This window comes from Osmerus mordax, chromosome 20, assembly GCF_038355195.1.
Source record: "Osmerus mordax isolate fOsmMor3 chromosome 20, fOsmMor3.pri, whole genome shotgun sequence".
In the NCBI taxonomy this organism is placed as follows: domain Eukaryota; kingdom Metazoa; phylum Chordata; class Actinopteri; order Osmeriformes; family Osmeridae; genus Osmerus; species Osmerus mordax.
This window is the reverse complement of record NC_090069.1, coordinates 1,462,466-1,474,694: the sequence shown is the minus strand read 5'-3', so window position 1 is coordinate 1,474,694 and position 12,229 is coordinate 1,462,466. Positions and strand designations below refer to the sequence as shown.

Sequence of the window (12,229 nt, the reverse complement as noted above, 5' to 3'; positions counted from 1 at the left end):
CTTTCTATTCATTACCGATCAACTTTTTAAGCTTGGACCTTTTAACGAAGAAGACACGGCCATATAGTGAAGTGCCCTAGCAAGACCTGCTAAAAGAATACATTATGCAAGAAATAAAACGTTAAATGGAAATTACCGGAACGTCTTGCCCTACAACCTAAATAAATTGATTAGAAGAAGTGTATATATTTTTCTAACAGTTTATTATTGAAATCACTTCATTCTCTTGGCTCTTTCAAGTTTAAATTAGGAGGGCACTCTCAAGTCTGCCTCTGATGTTGCCTTCACTTCAATTAGCGCCAGCAGATAACATCACCTTCATAGTAAAATTAGGAACCATTTTCTATTTAACTCTCCGTGTTCTTTATTGTCTGTTATTAGACACTGCGGTTTTGGGAGGTTGTGTACATTTCTTAGAGATGTCAGTTACACTGTTATTTGGTGTAAAAATGGTATTTAAAAACGCATCTATTTTTGTCCAAAAGCTTATTCTGGCCCTGTTTCTATTCTCGTCCTAAGGCGGTAACAGCATCTTCAAAAGCCCTTTTAATCTGTTTCTGACACACTAATTTAGCATAATACAATTTTGATTTTACCACCTTTTTTTTAATTCAAAGTGTGGCTTAATCAAAAGCATAGGCTATTTAGGGAATTATTTTACTGTTGCTATGCATGCAGGCCTAAGCACTTGAGTAGACTGTGACCCTACTTTGAAGTCACTGACGTTAAATGCAAAGGTAGGAAAAGAGACATGAAATATGGGTTTGGCAGGACAACACAGGTCTCCATGAAAAGCAAGTCAGAGTTTCACTTTGGTGATGAAAGGTGCTCCATCCATCACCTGCTCATCCATCATGCAGTAAAATCAATACGGAGGCTTCAAAGTGCTGGTGTTTATGGGTCGTAGTCAGCTACGTTGACAAGGCTAAATCAGCGCAAACTGCCGATGAGGTGCATGAAGTGCAATCACCCTCCATTACACAGTTTGATATTCTGTGACCAATCATTTTAAGATGCTAATTGCATTTCTGCTGATGCTACTTGTACCATTGTGCCAGGGATGATTTCATTTCATTTGAATCCCCCCCCACTCTTTCTGCTTCCTGTCTCGATCTACGGGAGGGGCAGCTATAACGCAGCTGCTTCTTGTTTGTGTGTATGATGACTAGAATCGACGGTAGCCCGCAGAACAGTAGACAACCTATTCAAACCATAAGTAGGGCAATTGGATGGTTCAAGTTCTGAATTACAAACACAGCTCTTGGTCATGGTCGTGTGATGGACAGTGGCAAAGAAAAGATGATTTTGAAAAAAGGAAGTAGGTGACTGAATTGACGTGGCACCACATATAGAATAAAATAAAAATACAAAAGTAACTGAAATTGACAAAACTCCTGACCCATACCGTTTTGTTAGATGTGTAGATAATGACTCAAGCGTATTCGCTTTCATCAAATAGAACTTGCTCTAGGTGAGGCTCGAACTCACAACCTCGGCATCGCTCTGCAGATTACTGTCTTATAAGTACCGCGCGCTAACCGATTGCGCCACTGGAGCAGATGCTTATATTTTATTTATTGTCAAATCCAATCCCTGGCATCCATGGTCAGCTAACAATTAAAGATCGTCCAAAAGGTTCAAGATGCGGCTTGAATTCACAACCTCGGCATCACAGCAGATTTCTGTGTTATACGTACCGCGCAGATTGCGCCACTAGAGAAGTTTTTGAATGGGAAGTTTATACGTTTGTTATTTTAGATTTACAAATCAAAGATTGATCAAATAGTAATTGCTCCAGGTGAGGCTCGAACTCACAACCTCGGCATCGCTCTGCAGATTACTGTTTTATAAGTACCGCGCGCTAACCGATTGCGCCACTGGAGCACTTCGGATTCGATTGTGTCAGAGGATTCCAGTTCAATTAAACTGCAGCGTTACTTCCTAGGCCTATGTAATACATACAGTTAATCAGCTGATGTAAATCTTTTGTTCCTGACCTGACGACTAGTTAAACATCAATGAGGAGATGGATGTAGAAAATATATCGTTGTGTGTGTGTCTCTGTGTTTGTATTTGGTATTATCAGGGAGATACATTGAGTACATCTCTTTTTGGGTTTAGAGAAGTAATAGCCTGTCCCCAATACTCCAACTGAGCCATAAATAGGCAGAAATGTGTGATACGTTTAATTTAATTCACTGCTCAAGCTGTCAGCGATTCTGCTTGCCTCACCTCTCTCTGGACCTAATGGATGATTGTAGTTCATAATGGCTTTGTGGTAGCTGGTGCACAATCCTGCTTCACAATCCTGCTTCACAGTGGGATGAATGTAAGGGAGTCAGGTGGCTGAGCGGTTAGAGAATCGGGCTAGTAACCAGAAGGTTGCTGGTTCGATTCCCGGCCATGCCACATGACGTTGTGTCCTTGGGCAAGGCACTTCACCCTACTTGCCTCGGGGGATTGTCCCTGTACTTACTGTAAGTCGCTCTGGAAAAGCGTCTGCTAAATGTGAATGTTGTCTTACTGGGCTGGGTGAGATTGGACTGGTTCTACAATCTGGGAACCAAACGGTTAAGATAATAAACTAAACAAATGATACGATTCAGTGTGATTATCAATGGGTTTGGTCCCAAAGATAGACATCTCACATGCAAGAATAATGTTTGAAGACAGTGAAGTGCCTTTCCATTGTTGAATTCATAAAAAATGATTAAGTAATATAGAACATATATCAATGTAGATATGAACACATCGTTGCACTATATATATCACATTTCAGCACTTAGGACCCAAATTCAATTACCACTCCAAATTTTAAGGAGTGGGTTATGATCTGTTTTGGGAGAGACAGCAGGCAGTCTCTTAGATAACAAGTGGGAAAGTGAGATTGTTCAGTGCCAATCAGGTTACAGACTAGACCTGTATATCAAATTGGGTCAAGCCTTTTAAATCTGCAGTCATATTCTAAACTTTTGAAAGAACAATATTTAATAATTTGGAGCACGTCTAAATCACTCAGGGGGGCGCTTTGTTGCTTGGCAACAGCCTTGGCATGGTCATCAACCGGTTACTGCAACCTACCTCCACGATTTCAAGATAGGTTTAGGGATTCTGTGAACCCTAAATGTTTTACAATCTAAGAATGATGATCCCTTTCATATAGAGATGTGCAAACCCATCAAAATGATCCAATACATCAGGAATGATGAATTCAGTTCTCGAACTCGAACATAGAGCAGAGAACCACTCTTTCAGCACTTGAAGTCTTTACAAAACACTTTCTACCAGGGAGCATCGGGTTGCATAGTTGGATCATATTCCGGTTAATGAGATCATGCTGGGAAGTCAAATTAAACTAGTCTGTCTCTCACCCTCATCCTCACTGCCATTCAGTTCAGCTGTGTGGATGAGAATATTTAATTCACACGTCAAACATGCAGCCATTAAACACAAGGGGAGCTGCGATGTAAACAAATAAGTAAAAGCTTTCTAATGTTGCTCTGGAGCCATGCCTCATTGACTTGTATCGTATCGTAAGTCGCTCTGGATAAGAGCATCTGCTAAATGACTAAATGTAAATGTAAATGTATTTGTGGACTGTGTGTCTCTGAAGTGACAAAGTGCGATCAGTAATGCGAACTGGGTAGATTTCACAGAACTATGCAAGACGGCGCTTTGTAAAACGACGAGCCAAAGAAATTAAAACAGTCTTTTATAAACATGAGAGATGCCAACTGACTGTCCCTGGAGCCAGGAGAGCTGTATCAGTACTGTGCATCTGTTGTAGCGTGGTCTGTTCACTGTCAGAGGAAACTTGATCGGATCAAAATGATGGTTTAGTGCAAGGGCTTGAGGAATGAAAGTCTGCCTGGTTTCTCTTAAAGGACATTGTGTTCTATTTGTTTTGTGTTTTTGTATCCTGGGGGGGCACCCAACCTATTCCTCCATTGTTCTGTGTGCCCCTGGTCAACATGCTCTCAAACCACCACAGCTTATCAAACCTTTATTTCCATACATGACAGAAACTGTATTTTAGATGTATATATTTTGTTGGATGGATGTGTGGTTGGATGAACCACCAAGACCAACTGACTGTCAAGATTCAACCGAATTGACATAGTGGTAATCCAATGAGTTCATCCTGTCTGCGTGATGAAATCCCTGTGTAAATATCATCGTCTTATCAAAGGTGGACAGGCCATGAGAAGGGGGAGTCTTCTCAGATGAAGCCAAACCAGGGGAGACGAGAGACTGATTCTTGTCCAGGAACTCGGACGCTGGCAGCTAGTTGGCGCGCTTCATCATGGTACTGTAGAGAGCAGCCAAAGCTACGCTCACACATCCTGCCAAATAGATGCTAATGGAAATTCGATTGCATGGTGGATGGACTGCTAATCATGACTGCCTGTGTTCTGTGGTGCCCATCCCAGGCCTTCAACGCAGAGGAGAATACCCGCTAGTGTTTAGTTTCCCAGGCTGCTTTGGTTCAGAGTGCTTCAGTTTGGCTCTCTCCGAAACGTTTGTCTTCATTAGGGCTCCACTCCTGCCCTGACTCGGACGCGGTAATGAACTCCGAATCATCGTCGTTCTTTCGCTCTTGCGAGAAGCGCGGTTCGTTTCTCCCTGACCTCAGAATGGGGAGAGGCGACGACGAGAAGGCCATGACTCAGCAAGATGATTGGCTCGACGGCGAATTCCAAACGTCTCATTCCGTCCCGTCTCAAGAGCAGCACGTGTCGACTTCCACCATACCCTCAGGTCACAACGTCTAATAATAACAACAACAAAAACAGGAATCCTCATATCTTATGAATGAGGTTCTCCTGGAGGTGGCCTACTTGTCACCGTGGCGACTCATGGATGAATGAATGGAGGTCGGCAGGGGTCGTGTTTCCAGTCCTCCCTTCCCTGCTCACCCCTGTTGTGTGGTGACGCTCCCAGAGAATTGTGGGTCAGAACGCATTTCCCTCCACATGAATAATGCAGAGGCTTCTGTTTAAACCCAGAATGCTTTGCTGCCCTTCCACACACTTGAACACGAGCAAATACTAGGGAGTCAGGTGGCTGAGCGGTGAGGGAGTCGGGCTAGTAATCCGAAGGTTGCCAGTTCGATTCCCGGTCATGCCAACTGACGTTGTGTCCTTGGGCAAGGCACTTCACCCTACTTGCCTCGGGGGAATGTCCCTGTACTTACTGTAAGTCGCTCTGGATAAGAGCGTCTGCTAAATGACTAAATGTAAATACTGTGTGGTTATGAACCCATGCAGTAGCCCAGTGGTTATCAACCCTGGTATCAACATTTACATTTAGCAGACGCTCTTATCCAGAGCGACTTACAGTAAGTACAGGGACATTCCCCCCGAAGCAAGTAGGGTGAAGTGCCTTGCCCAAGGACACAACGTCATTTGGCACAGCCGGGAATCGAACTGGCAACCTTCAGATTACTGGCCCGACTCCCTCACCGCTCAGCCGTCTGACTCCCTAAGTACCCCCTGTCCTGCATGTTTTAGATGTTTCCCTGCTCCATCACACCTGGTTCAAATGAATGGGTTGTTATCAAGCTCTGTGGAAGCTGGGTAACGACCATTCATTTGAATCTGGTGTGCTGGAGCAGGGAAACATCTAAAACATGCAGGACAGGGGCTCTCGAGGACCAGGATTGCCTACCCCTGGCCTAAACCATGTAGTTGTGTCAGAATGCATGATATGCTCCCTCAGTATGCAACACTTTCGTGGATTATGTGACGTTATTTTAAAGAAATATGAGATTTCTTGAAGGGATTTGATGAAATATGCATATTGGTGCAATTGGGTGTTATGTTACTTCAGTTGTGAGGCTGAGCTAGTGTCCACGAGCCCACAGAATACCTCTCTATTGACGTTCTAACTTATTCTGCAAGGTTATTGGTTATTTGGCTATGCCGGTATCAACGTCATTTTTGAGAGATGCATCCTGGCCAATCAAGGGCTGCATTGTCCTCAACTTGTCAGACTCGTCAAAGCACACGACTGACTGTAAAGGATCGTGGTCTCTTAGTCCAGCAGTAGAAACCGTTACCAAGGGTACAACTTCGTTGTAGCTGTCATCGTGAAGAGGGGGGTACAGTCTCTCAGGGCGCTCCCTGCGACCGAGCTAGTCAACACGTTCGCTCTCGGTGTAATACGAGCGATTGGCGAGAAGATTTCAGCACTGGAGCTGTCCAGTCTCCTTCAAAGACTCCTCGCTGCTCACTGTGATCTGACAGAAGCTTTCGTTATTGACGGTTTAGAACTGTGTTCTTTGTCTAGCGGATTATACTGTTTTTGAGTAGGAACTCACCAGTGAAGGCGCAAATAGTCCACTTCATTCAGGCGAATCCTTGCGATGCTGGGCAGTCGTCCCTGAGCAACAAGGAAGTTCCAAGTCTCACTCGGAAAGAGTGTTTTCAGATATCAAAGGTAAGGCGATTGTCCGTTCTCCCATTACCTATGACATGCACGAGCGCGACACTGTCCCGTGTTAAAACGTAGCGTTTCACATCATGTTGATTGGCACGCCAACAATAATAACGGTCTCTTGCTGTTTGACAGATGTTGTTTATCATTTAATATTGCTTTTAGCCTATAACCTTGTTACCCATCTATCTATTTGCTGAAAGAAGTAGCGAGGTGATGTTTTGTGTCTGAGTAAAGTTGCTCTGAATTGTGCCACTGCCAAGAGTGAGAAATGTATTTGCGGGTTGTGGGACGCAGTTGCATTTAGGTCAGTCTCCGAGACGGGTGTGGATGCGCGCCGTACATCATCATTTGTCGGGGTTTTATAACCTTCAACAACATACAGGCAACATAATTCCTGCGTTAAAACACGTCGAAATTCGGACTTGTCCACGAGGAAGCTAAATACATCACCACAGGTTAGGCTACATAAATAACTTGATTGCATCGACGCGATGTACGAACATTTTGAATGAAGTGCCTCTCATTTTCACTGTAGGCCGAGTATAGTTTGATGATGAAACACTCACTGTTAGATAGCGGCAAACGTGGACACACGTTGATATTGTAAGACTAAAGACTTTCATTAATCACCCACCTAGAGTTTTCCACACTATTTTGGGAGAAAGACACCCCTGCCAGGGCAATTAGCTTGATGGCTTCAGGTGATGACACAGTCACATCTGAATCATCGTCTGCTCCACAGCACAGCAGATACGTCACAGGCCAAGCTCAACCATGTATAGTTCCCACATCCAACACCCCCTTTCCCAAGGACAGAACCCCCTGTATCTAGGAGCTATTTTGGGGTAGCCAGCTCCCAAGTTCCTGGGCCTGTGTGTGTGTGTCAAGTAGCTGCAGATCAAGTCCTGCTCCACAGTCTGTGAAAGTCCCCTGCATTCTCTGGTTTCCCATGCTGCTGGCCCTCACTCAGCCCATTGTCTGCCCTCCTCTCAGGGGATTGGCTGGTACACTCTCTCTGTCCGCCATCTGAATGCCAACTGGGGGCTCCACTCCAAAGATGCATTTAGATTTAAATTCCATCACATCCTGGTGCCCCCCCCCGTTGCCCGTCAGACGGCTCACCAGCGGAATATCAACTCCCCATGCTCTGCCCCCCCTGTGCTGGCTGCAAACTAGCCACAGCCCCCCCCCCCCAGGGCCCGGAGGAGAAAGGTGTTGGTGTAACAATGGAAAGGAGTACTGCCAGGGGGAGAGAGAGAGAGAGAGACATAGAGATAGAGCAGGAGAGGAGGTGTTATATTACAAACTGAAGACCACGGTGGCTAGCTTGAGACAGATATTACGATTTCGAGGTGACGAAAGTCCAGCAGTTAGCTTTGTAGGTTTTGGTGTGTGTGTGTGTGTGTGTGTGTGTGTGCGTGTGCTATTCTTCTCACTAACTAAGGATGGGACGATCTGAACTCGTTAGTGTCATTAGTTCCAGGTCTTTGCTCTGCTGGTCTGTGGATGGGATCTATGGCTAATGGGCCTTGATTCCCATGCACAGAAATGCTTTGTGAGTCCTCCATTCATCGATGTTCCCCCTCAAAACAAGGGTTGAAGGGAAGACTTCTAATCAGCACATACCACCATCAGAGAAGGGTCTGGAGAGAAAAACATATCAACAGTCCCATCCTAAACACACTGCGCGCTGAGAGGCAGCCTGAGAGGCAGCCTGAGAGGCAGCCTGAGAGGCAGCCTGAGAGGCAGCCTGGAGGGCAGCCTGAGAGGCAGCCTGAGAGGCAGCCCACCCTATCAGGATCCAATACCGTGTCCGTAGAAAGGCATCTTAGGAATTTTGGCCTTTGCAAAAAGGCCGTCCAGTATGTGTTTCTTTGGCCAGTATGAAAACATGAAAACTGCCTTTAAATCTTCATTTTATTGTCTGACGGCTTCTCTAAAGTGTTTGACTTTTTTGTCTGGAAAGATAAAGCCGGCTGTCGTCTGGGCGTTTCCCTGATGCCTTTCCACTGTGACATCTGTGCAGAGGACCATTCTTCCTGAATACTAATGGCCGTCCCAAGGTGTCCGGAGCCACTGACACAGCCTGCAGCCACCAACCATTCAGACCCTAAGCTCAAGATCATTTCCTGTTTGCCACACATTCATGCTGTGGCACAACAATACAAATACACTTTCTCCAACACATCAGTGTTCTAAAGTGATTGATGTGATTTCTATGGTACTGTGCAGGAAGTGAACTAAAGATATTGAGTTCAGGTTAGGGGTTTAGTGGCGCTGGCTGTTCGACTTGGTTATGTTTATCTTTCTCTACTCTGCAGGGAGCTAGGATGGTGCTACCAAACATGATCTGGTTAGAAATATCATATACCGGGGAGTGGACAGTCAACAACAGGATTACAGAGAGAGAGCTAAAGAGAGCAGAGAGAGAGAGAGAGAGACAGAGAGAGAGAGAGAGAGAGAGAGACAGAGAGAGAGAGAGAGAGAGAGAGAGAGAGACAGAGAGAGAGAGAGAGAGAGAGGAGGAGGAGGAGGAGAAGAGAGAGAGAGAGAGAGAGAGAGAGAGAGAGAGAGAGAGAGAGAGAGAGAGAGAGAGAGAGAGAGAGAGGAGGAGAGGAGGAGGAGGAAGAGAGAGAGAGAGAGAGAGAGAGAGAGAGAGAGAGAGAGAGAGAGAGAGAGAGAGAGAGAGAGAGAGAGAGAGAGAGAGAGAGAGAGAGAGAGAATGAAAGAGTGAGCATGACAGTCTAAAGAGCATTACTGTTGCCATCTCCTAAAAACATTAACATTTTATAGAAATCTAGATCCTGTTGTGTGCCCCTTTATATTCTTTGCTTTATGGAACGTTAAATGTTAATCAAGTCTTGGAGCTGACAAACTGTGCAACATCAATATTTATATACACATGAAAGCGACAACAAGGCATATGGAAATACTTCAAATAACCACATCTTTGAAATGCAGACAAACTTAGCATTCAAAAGCGCCTGAGTGATCATGTGGCCCACGGTCATTAGCACCAAAGGATGGGTCTTCGAGAGCTCTTCAGCCTTGCAGATTCACCATTCACCGCTCCCGCACCTCACCACAAAGAAACCAAAAGCAGAATTGAATCAGAGATTTAGGTGACATACATCCTGAGTCTTCCAGAGTCTCGATTTACCCTTTCGACAGAAGCATGCCTCCAAAAGAAAAACATCTACAGAGTCGCTGTGAGATGGTTCGCTGTCGCAGTGCATTAGAACGGGCTTCTCTGTCACATATGTCTTGCCCTGAGGAGTAGCCATGTTTTTCTTCCCATCATCCGGTTCTTTTTTTATTCCAGGGGCACTTAAATCATTCAGAGGGGTCTGGGAGGGAAAGCTCCATGGGGCGACAGAGGAGACAGCTGCGCCCGGTCAAGAGCACCCAGGCTGGGCAGAAGGACCTCCACGTCAGCTTGGTTCCCCAGCTGAATGCTAAGCAGAATTATGATAATAATCGCCAAGAAAAGATGTGAAATCCTGGCTGTGTTCGAGAAGCCTCACATCGATTTAGGGAGTGGATGATATCTGGCAGGTGATTTGATGTATTCACAGTCACACACAGACTCCTGAGATAATAATAGTGTACCTTCCTCTCAACCTCATCTGGAAGTACTTCCAGACCTGGTAAACACAAGCTGTTACAGTGAGTAAAATCCTTTGACAAGGCTCTCCACTTAAGTATTTTGCCGCCGATGTTCAACATTTTCCTGTCGTTTAGAGATGCAGGTGTTTAATCCTGTGAAATTGTACTGCAAGTCATGTTGTTATGCATTTAGCATTTCACAGTTCCTCCGGGGTTTGAAGTCCTACTTGACAACCAAGGATCACGTTCCTCTTTTGCGTTTGATGTGGAGAGGTATCAAAGCGCTGACCCATTTGTGTCAGATCCCACTCTCCCAGAGAAGAAAATAATAAGGACCTCATTTCAAATTCATAAGTTAACCTTAAAGCACTGAGGGCTGCTGGAGTCAGTCTCGGGGCAGTGGCACATCTAGCTTTGGTTCCCCAGGAGAGGGGGGCGGCGGGCTAGCCAGTTAGGAAGTCAGTTTTCATTGCCAGAGATGTCGTCTGATCCTGCATCTGGGTTCGGTCTGGCCTGCCCTCTGCTCTGAGCGTCACATCGCATAAAACACCCCGGTACGCTAGGCATCATGGGAAACGGTGATCATGACGTGAGCTGGCCGGTCCTGGCTACTGCTTATCTCTGTTTGCAGGGAGCTCTCCGCACGCCGGGGTCCTTTGCGTAATTATTTGCTGTGCTCACTATCTCTTGACCTGTGATCTCGCATTAAAAACCCACAGCGCTCACTGTTTTTTGTTTTATCTGAGGACCTTAGAAACGTCTTAAGTCCTACTCGCTAAGCTCCCTTGAAATGCCCTCAAAACTTAGACATTAGTTACCGTTTCGTGTTTCATATTTCGACAGACACCAGACAGCCAGTCAGCACGACTGACACAGTCTCTCTGTCCTACTGCACATGAGCAGGAGGAACAGGGACACATCCTAACAGGGACACATCCTGACAGGGACACATCCTCACAGGGACCCACCCTCACAGCCAGTGAGATTAATGGATAACAGCAGACACTATTATCCAGATCGACTTACAGTAAGTACAGGGACATTCTCCCCGAGGCAGGTAGGGTGAAGTGCCTTGCCCAAGGACACAACGTCATTTACCACTGCCGGGAATCGAACCAACAACCTTCTGATTAATAGCCCGACTCCCTAACCGCTCAGCCATCTGACCCCCGGATAAGGGTGTCGCTGTTGATGTAAATTACAGCGTCACATTAATCTCCTCTTCCCCCCCAGAAGCCTCAGACAGGCTTCTACCCTGCCTTCCTCCTCCTCCAGCACACATGAGCTGAGCTGCACAGTTCTGATTCAACCAGAGAAAACTGTGCAGTCAGGTGTCCTGTAAATACACACCTAGGCATCAACCCAAAGCAAGCAGCCCATTGGTGCAGCCGGAAAGTAAAGCAGAACTCCTGTTGTACTACTGTTGACGGGATCGGATTTCACATGAGCTTTCATCCAGAGCGTGTCTGAATGAGATTGCGTTTCCGGGCATGACACTAGGCTTCTAAACTCTGTGTCATCAACTTGAATTCACACAAACAGCAGCGTTTTACATTTTACATTTACATTTTAGTCATTTAGCAGACGCTCTTATCCAGAGCGACTTACAGTAAGTACAGGGACATTCCCCCGAGGCAAGTAGGGTGAAGTGCCTTGCCCAAGGACACAACGTCAGTTGGCACGACCGGGAATCGAACTGGCAACCTTCGGATTACTAGTCCGACTCCCGTCACCGCTCAGCCACCTGACTTTTCAATGAGGGAAGCATCAGAGTAGATTTTTCAGTTATTTTCCCGCTTCCCCAGGGTTGTTGTTACAGGTGGGAAGGTTTGTTTCGTTTTTTTTCCAGCTTCCCTTCCTTTCCTCGTGTTGATTTGTCGATGGCGTCTTCCATAAAGGTTGCGTTCATTAAAGTTGCTTCATGCGGCGATCAGTCGTGATTAATGAGGGGTAAAAGCAGCTGTCCAGGACCGGCTCAGCTTATAGCACAAATAGATCAATCAGGGGACCTGAGAATGGAGTCATTAGCTATACCACAACACACGCCACATGCTCGCACACACACACACACACACACACACACACACACACACCATGGAGATACACACACACTGATTACCGATGAAGATCTTCGTTTTCCTCCGCTGCAATCCCAAGATGTTGATTCGAGAAACAGCTTCAGAAC

At 45.8% G+C, this 12,229-nt stretch overlaps 2 non-coding genes across 2 annotated transcripts; both read right to left on the bottom strand.

Moving 5' to 3' along the window:
- Nucleotides 1-1,463: 1,463 nt before the first annotated feature.
- trnai-uau (transfer RNA isoleucine (anticodon UAU)) lies at nucleotides 1,464-1,557 on the bottom strand. Its single transcript has 2 exons — nucleotides 1,520-1,557; nucleotides 1,464-1,499 (listed from the first exon to the last, which is right to left on the bottom strand). It is a non-coding gene; the product is annotated as a tRNA-Ile (tRNA).
- Nucleotides 1,558-1,790: 233 nt separating this feature from the next.
- On the bottom strand, nucleotides 1,791-1,884 carry trnai-uau (transfer RNA isoleucine (anticodon UAU)). Its single transcript has 2 exons — nucleotides 1,847-1,884; nucleotides 1,791-1,826 (listed from the first exon to the last, which is right to left on the bottom strand). It is a non-coding gene; the product is annotated as a tRNA-Ile (tRNA).
- Between the last annotated feature and the right edge of the window lie 10,345 nt (nucleotides 1,885-12,229).